Here is a 6,000-nt window from a genome sequence, read left to right as displayed (position 1 = left end):
GTAGGTCCCTGACTTTCATGACTTGGAATACTTCTTTCCAGCCCCTTCTGGCCTACAAGGTTTCTTTTAGGAAATCAGCTGATAGTCTCATGGTCACTCCTTTGTAGGTAACTGTCCCCTTTTCTCTTGCTGCTTTTACGATTCTCTCCTTATCTTTAATCTTGGGTAATGTAATTATGATGTGCCTTGGTGTATGCTTCCTCAGGTCCAACTTCTTTGGGACTCTCTGAGCTTCCTGGACTTCCTGGAAGTCTGTTTCCTTCAGCAGATTAGGGAAGTTCTCCTTCATGTATTTTTTTTTTTGACATTTTTTAAAGTTGATGTTCAAGTACAGTTTTCTGCCTTTTACCCCATCCCAACCCATCCCCACAGCCCTCCCCACCTCCCTCCTGTTTCCACCCCCCCTTGTTATTGTCCATGTGTCCTTTGTACTTGTTCCTGCAAACCCTCCCCCTTTTCTTCCCTTCATTATTTTTTCAAATAAGTTTTCAATTCCTTGCTCTGCCTCTTCTCCTTCTGGCACCTCTATGATTATGATGTTGGAACATTTAAAGTTGTCCTGGAGGTTCCTAAGACTCTGCATTTTTTTGAATTCTTGTTTCTTCATTCTGTTCTGGTTGAATGTTTATGTCTTCCTTCTGCTCCAAACCATTGAGTCCCACTTTCCTTCCCTTCACTGTTGGTTCCCTGTGCACTTTCCTTTATTTCACTTTGCATAGCTTTTTTTTCTTCCTCTATTTTGTGACCATACTCAACCATTTCTGTGAGCATCTTGATTACCAGTGTTTTGAGCTGTGCATCTGATAGGTTGGCTATCTCTTCATCACTTAGTTGTATTTTTTTCCTGGAGCTTTGATCTATTCTTTTATTTTAGCCATTTATTTTGTCTCGGTGTGCCTATTAGGTAATAATGGGTGGAGCCTTAGATATTCGCCAGGGTGGATCAACCCACTTGGCTGCTCTTGGGATGCCATATGTTGGGGAAGGGTCTGAGACGGAACAATGCCATTTGTTCAGCTCTCCACTGGCTTTGTCACTTCCTTTGCTACCCACAACCAAATTGGGTCCTTGGGGTGCTGATTCCCAGATGGGTGGGTTTGTGTACATTCTAGGACCCTTTGGGTCTCTCCATTGAACACTCCTATGAAGCTGGGAATTTCTCCCGCCACTGCAAACCCTACAGTGGGTTTTTTCAGTCAGAGGTTTTGAGGCTTTATCTCCTGGTGCTAGAACCCTGGGTGGCATGGTCTGGCTCGCTCCCCAGCTGTTCCTCCCAGTTTATCAGCCGGCAAATGTGGGACCACCCAGTCTGCCAGCCACTGCCTTAGCATGAGTCCTCTCTACCCCTACTACCAGTCTGGATGAATGTTTCTTCCTTAACTCCTTGGTTGTTGGACTTCCATGTAGTTTGATTTTCTGGCGGTTTTGGTTGGTTGCTTATTTGTTTTCCAATTCGTTGTTGTCCTTCTTTTGGATGAGTGAGGAGGCACAGCGTATCTACCTATGCCTCCATCTTGGCCAGAAGCCCAACAGATTTGTTTCTTAATCAATTTGTGTTGCCTTAGTGAAGAGTAGGAAATCCCTCTAGTTCTCAAGAAGAGGAAAGGGCAGCTCTGGAAAAATGACAATTGTACAGTGTGTCAGACCACACAGACCCAGTGTAGCCTCTTGTCTCAGAACCCTCTTCCAAGCCAATATCCCTTCTGTTCTCAACTGTTGTTCAACACACTGATATATTTTCAAGAAGGGTTATGTTATGTATGGGTACTCTTCCATAAATCCACTTAACTTACTATTCTTGTACTACCTGTAGGCTTAAAGTATCCCTTTGATTAAATTGCTGGCAGCCTTCAGGTAGCATTTAAAGGAATGTATAACACCTTAACCATTTCTAATATATGAAAATAAACATGTCTTTCATTATTTCCTTTGAGATTAAGATACTGAGACCTAAACTGCCTACTTGTTTAGTTTTCTAACTGGTAAACATTTACTGGGTTACCAAAGATACCAAGTACCATCTGAAAGACCATGGCTCCTTGGTTTGTTTCTAATTTAAAATAGGCACACTAAAACAAGGATTGAAAGGGTGATATATTTAGTTAGGTAACAGATGGCAAATAGACATTCTGTCCAGTATCTATCATACTCCATGTCTCAGTATGCCAAGGAAGAGTAACTTTAAATCTTGAAGAGAAATAAACTAGGAGGCAATAGACTAGGTCTGGACTGAAAGTTTATTCAAATAAGAATTGACACCAAGTCATGTGTAGGCTAAAAAATTCAAACGTGTATGAATCGACTTGAAAGAATACGAGGGGATGGAACAGATAAAGCTAAACTAATTCCGAACGTATCAATACGAACTGAAATAAGAATTCTCAATACTTAAACGACTTGGTGAAATCAGGGGGAAGAAGTAAGTGGAAAATAGCCTCCGAAACCTCACAGAGGGTGTTAAATTGTGGCTAAGTGCTGCTCCTAGCAGCCCCCGCGGAAGACTGAGGTCTATTAAAACTAAAAGAGCGAGGGCGTGGGGGCGCCGCCACTGCCGGGGAACAATATTTCCTAGCGGAGAGCTGCAGAAACTTGCTGCAACATCCCAGCCCCGCTCTCTCTGGAGCGGCCACTCTAGCAGGTAAACCACAGAACAGAGGAATGAATACGTAATGCCGTGAGAAATGCAAAAGGCCAGGGTCCCCAAGTCTAACACCTTATTTCGCCTCAGGGGCCGCCCCACGCGTCCTTGGAGGAAACACCTGCCCCCATATCCCGGCTAGCTTGAGGTGAAGTCCTGCGAGCTGCTGGGGCAGGAAGGGCAGTCGCCTGCCCTACGGGGGCTGCACTCCGCTGTACCCAGGTCGCAGGCAGGACACTTCTGCACACGTGAGGGGGTGAAAGTACGCGATCTAAAGCCTGCGTCCCAAAGCAGCCAGCGACAGCCCGGTGGGCGTGACGCCATGACGTACAGCACGTGGGCGGCGCGCCGGGGCGGGGCGGCGCCGGGCGGGGGCGGAGGAAGGAGTGGGAGGGGGAGGAGGCGGAGACAGCGGGGGCTGAGGGAGGGGGAGAATGGCAGTTGAAGCGTTGGTTCCCGGGAACAGCCGTCAAGACAGAACTGCGGAGGAGTTCGGGAAAGCAGCGGTCGGGATCTCTCCTCTCTGTTTCCCCCGCCCCAGCTGAGAGGCGCCTCGGCGGGTGTGAAGGACCCTCCTCCGTACTTGGGCTTTTGCTGCCGCCACTACAAGATGGGCCTGCTCGCACGAAGCCTTGTGCCCGCCGCCTCTCCTAGGAGTTGAAGGTACGGGAGGGCTGGAGAGGAGGTTGCTCTCGGAGCGGGAGGCAGGGGCGGCTCCCGTTTCCGATCCGTGGCGCTCTGGCCCGCCACTGCCTTCGTGCCCCTCCCCGGGACGGAAATGGATTCGGAAATCCCACGGGAAAGGCGCCCCCTCTCGTGCTCAGCGCGGGGCTCGAGCCGGCGCTGGCCCCTGGTGTTCTGGCCTCCGTCTGGTTCCCTGTCCTCCGGCCTCGGGTGGCCGTGCAGCTGGGACGGAGCGTGGAACCGCTTCGAGCGCTGTCCTGGCAGCCTGGGGAGACGGCGGCTGGCCCGGCAGGGTTGTGACGGGCTGAGGCAGCACTCCCCTCAGCACTCCCCCGGCCCCGAAGCGGGCCACACCGAGGGCGGCCGCCGCGGGGAGGCGGTGGGGCGGAGCGCATTCCTGATGGGTGAAATCGGCTCTAACGGGACCGATTTCCGGGCCTGGCTGCAAAATCTGTCCGGGGCCAGCGCCCCGCAATCCCTGCTGCGGGGAGCCCTAGGGGAAGGGAGGCATGCAGTGGGGAAGGTTCACGCAAGAAGACTGTCGTCCCCTTCAAAAGCAGATGTTCTACCTATGAAAAATGGTGTAGCCTTGGGGTAAAGTATCTGTTAACAGGGGTCTTCCAGGATTGTCTCCCTCATGCCAAACCTTCTGGGAGTTCCCAGCCTTCACCTCACAAGTAATGGCACTATTTTTACAGTTTTCCTAGTATCTGAGTTCCCTTCTGCTATTGCTCTTTTCCCGTTTCCATTAATGGGAAGAAAAATAGTTTAGGGTTCATTAACCCCGCGACAAGGGCAGTAAATAAAGGAGGGGAGAGAGTGGTTAAGGCTATATATGGGAGAAAGAGAGGTCTTAATTTTTTTTTCCCCATTGGCTCTTGAAGGTAGAGATATATGAAGGTGCTTTATTCTGGTTGGTATTTGCTATTCAAAATGTTGCAGAATGTTATTTTGGGTAGACGTTGGAAAGGACAGCGTTTAAGTGCCTCTTAATTTCAAACCCAACTTGGCTGGAAATGCTAGTTTTTATATGTTAGTAAACAGTGGAGACATAAAGCAACCTTTTCCTGTGACCCGTTGCCTTAAACTGTTTGTGATCTTTCCATTTCACTTTTTGCGGCTAAGAATATGGCTTGCTTGCTTGCTTGCTTGTTTTCCTTTCTTTCACTTGATTCCATGACCCTTTTGGTTATATGAACCCTGATGATTTCCCTAAATTTCATTTTCAGTTTTCCCCTAATCATCTTAAAATGCGACTCTTACTACTTCTCTTTATAATGCACGCTATTACCGTATTTATCTGTTTATGCTTCCTTAACACCCAGCTGTCTGAACTGAATTAAAATGTAAATATTTCTCTCTTTAGAAAATGGCATGACCTATTAACTCTTGTTTTCAAACGTTCTTTCCTTGCTACATGCAATTCCAGAGTAGAGGTTTAGAATTAAGTCTTGGGACTTAACCAAATTATGCAACACAACAATAAAAACCTTTTATTTGTTAAATATTATCCTTTTTACTACAGTATACAATATAATTGAAATTTAAATTTAATGTGTCTGTGGAAACTATTTTAATGTCACTGCAAGGTGACTCTCTGAGGAAAAAATTATATCTGGCAACTAACATTAGTGTATTTTTTTAAATTTTTCTTTTTTTTAGTATCTCTAAACTTTCCCCTGGATTCCAGTAAAATTAACTTCTAGAACTATAACATTATTTTAAGAGTTGAAACACAACCCAGTTTCTAGACTCCAAATAGTTGTTACTTGAAACATTGTTGCTTTACTTGGGGGATGCCTCAGTTGGGAGTAAAGTTTAAATGTGCGACGGACAGTACATTTTACTGTCATCTAAACAATGTTGGATTAAAAAAAATTGGTGATTTGTAGAATTTTGGGTGCCTTTTTACTTGACTAAATGAAATCATATTTTTTCTACCTAACATCTGAAAGGTAGTGAGATTTCTATCTGTTTTTAAAGATACCTCAGCATCTTGGTGGAAAATAAATGCACTTCACAAATTTGAAATAGGGGAGTCACGAAGTAATGTTTTTGCAGTTGTGAATGTAAGGCACTTGGTGTCGCCTTTCTTTAATGAGATCAGATTGAAAGATGCTATTTGTTATGGGGTTGTTAGGTAGGATTAGATACAGGTGATTTGAAGCAAACTTTTTAACATTTGAAAGAATCTTGTATATTATGGCAGGTTTTGATTTTATGTTAAAACATACAGCTTTATTACAGATATTACTCAGTTTCTCATCATAACCATGCCCCTCCCCCCTTTTTTAACCTGGAGGGCACTGAGTACTGAAAAATGTGGTTTTCTGAGTTTTTCAAGGACAAGAGGGAAGACAAATATTTGTGATAACATGCCAAAGTCCTGAGTCAATTGTAGGGCATAGAGTAAGATGGGAGTAAATTTTGTTGCATATACATCTGAATTACCTTCTTCTATTTCTTCTCCACTTAGGTTATAAAGGAAATAGTAGAAAATTGGGTTTTTTTCTGACGTTACTAAGAAGTGACAGTTGATTGTCATTGGCTTATTTCATGCTAAGCTTTATTTATGCTCTTTGATGGAGGCCCATATAATTAGGCCATGTGGCCCTGAAAACCAAAGAAAAGTTGAATTTCTAAATTTATATTTGATTATGTACTCCATTGTATTTGAC

General features: G+C 45.1%; 1 protein-coding gene across 2 annotated transcripts in view; it reads left to right on the top strand.

Moving 5' to 3' along the window:
* The first annotated feature begins 3,014 nt into the window (after positions 1 to 3,014).
* RNF19A (ring finger protein 19A, RBR E3 ubiquitin protein ligase) overlaps positions 3,015 to 6,000 on the top strand; it is a 45,962-nt gene continuing 42,976 nt past the window's right edge. The window contains exon 1 of one of the 2 annotated variants that reach the window (XM_028533622.2): positions 3,015 to 3,301. The gene's annotated coding sequence lies outside the window, so the exon portion shown is untranslated. Of the gene's footprint in view, positions 3,302 to 3,798; positions 3,917 to 6,000 lie in introns of those variants that run through there. The other variant, XM_036031308.1, reaches the window with a different exon arrangement.

Source organism: Phyllostomus discolor, chromosome 7 (assembly GCF_004126475.2).
Source record: "Phyllostomus discolor isolate MPI-MPIP mPhyDis1 chromosome 7, mPhyDis1.pri.v3, whole genome shotgun sequence".
Classification (NCBI taxonomy): Eukaryota; Metazoa; Chordata; class Mammalia; order Chiroptera; family Phyllostomidae; genus Phyllostomus; species Phyllostomus discolor.
Note: the sequence above shows the minus strand (reverse complement) of the source record. Positions and strands in the feature narration are given on the sequence as shown.